At 27.6% G+C, this 1,530-nt stretch overlaps 1 non-coding gene across 1 annotated transcript; it reads left to right on the top strand.

The window, feature by feature from the left end:
- Nucleotides 1-596: 596 nt before the first annotated feature.
- On the top strand, nucleotides 597-678 carry TRNAS-CGA. Its single transcript has one exon. It is a non-coding gene; the product is annotated as a tRNA-Ser (tRNA).
- Nucleotides 679-1,530: the final 852 nt, after the last annotated feature.

Genomic DNA, 1,530 nt, shown 5'->3' with positions numbered 1-1,530 from the left:
ATTCATCTAAAGCTAAATCATAAAATCTACTCTTTATGGACACGATTATACAACATCTTTATGCCAAGACAATAATTAATTTGAAATTTATAATTTCATTTTTCTTACTTGTTTTTTAATAATTCGATAAACATTTTCTAAAGCTTCATTTGGGATGGCTTTCTTACTGTTTTTTAAAGTAGTATTTTAGTACTAGAAAGCTCTTTTAAGAATCAATAAAAAAAATCGTCTGAAACGGAACCTAAAATTTCATTTGGGATAACTTTCTTGCTACTTTTAAAAACAATTTTTTAGTTAAAAGTTTTGTTGAACTAAAAATTTTTTTTATTAGAAAGTTGCTTTTGAAAGCAACAATAAAGTCGTCCCAAACGAATCCTAATTTTTTTTCTGAATTTTAGCATATAATTTTATGATAATTTAAATGAGCCAAAAGATTATTGAACAAACTTATCAAAAGAATGAGTGGTACCCATATAAATTCGCTAAAATATTTGACTTATCCTTAAAAAATTTTATTGTTTTCAATTTTAAAAACGTGCAGATATTTTAGGCAGCATATATTATATATTAATTATTGGAGAAATTGCAATTATCTAGTCGATATGTCCGAGTGGTTAAGGAGACAGACTCGAAATCTGTTGGGCTCTGCCTCCGCAGGTTCGAATCCTGCTGTCGACGATTGTCTTTTTCCTATTTTTTAATAGTAGTAATAATTTATAATTATTACTACATGCGTCGAGGGAGTGCTTCTAAGTTTAGGATGGGCCTCATGGCTTTTGCCGTAATTTTAATTTCTGTTATTTGTATTAATTTCGAAATAAATTTTGATATATTATTTTAGTAAATTTTAAATTGAAATAAATTTTTAAAATATTAACTATCTTTTCATTATATGTCAATTAGATAAAAATAATTGTAATTTGCTTTAAAATTTTTTTTTTATTTTTACATTAACTTTAGGCCTTTATTATTATTATTTGGAATAAGATTTATTTTATATTTGAATAAAGTTTAAACCTTATAGTAAAGGTTGATGAAAGGTTGGTATAATGCAATGCGTGTGCAAAGGCATAGAATAGTATTCAATAATTATAACTTTATTCAATACTGAAATTAAGAAATTTAAAAAAAAAAATCATTTGTTATCCTACGACTCCTTCAGGTTCCTAGCTCTAATTTTACTTTTTTTACAATTGTTGGTAAAGAGGAGTGGGCTAGATTTTTGTTTTCATAAACGATATAGTTTCTTTTGTTTCGCAATCTTTATAAGTGTCGCGGGCTAGAATATATGCGGTGATAGAGTTGTAATATTGCATTTTAGCATTGTATGGATATACAACTCACATATATACATAACACAAGATTTTTATGTGGAAAGCCCTGGAAATCACGGGAACTTGCCCAACTGAAATGATTCCACTAGTGTTTGGGTAGATTACAGTATGCTGACTCGACCCTGAGGACGATCAGATTATAAATGTAAATTGTATGGTTGAAATCTAGTGACAAATGGGAATGAAAGTCCTGCGT

This window comes from Dendrobium catenatum, unplaced genomic scaffold, assembly GCF_001605985.2.
Source record: "Dendrobium catenatum unplaced genomic scaffold, ASM160598v2 fragScaff_scaffold_716, whole genome shotgun sequence".
Lineage (NCBI taxonomy): Eukaryota > Viridiplantae > Streptophyta > Magnoliopsida > Asparagales > Orchidaceae > Dendrobium > Dendrobium catenatum.
The sequence above is the reverse complement of the archived record's forward strand: the minus strand, read 5'-3'. Positions and strand labels throughout refer to the sequence as shown.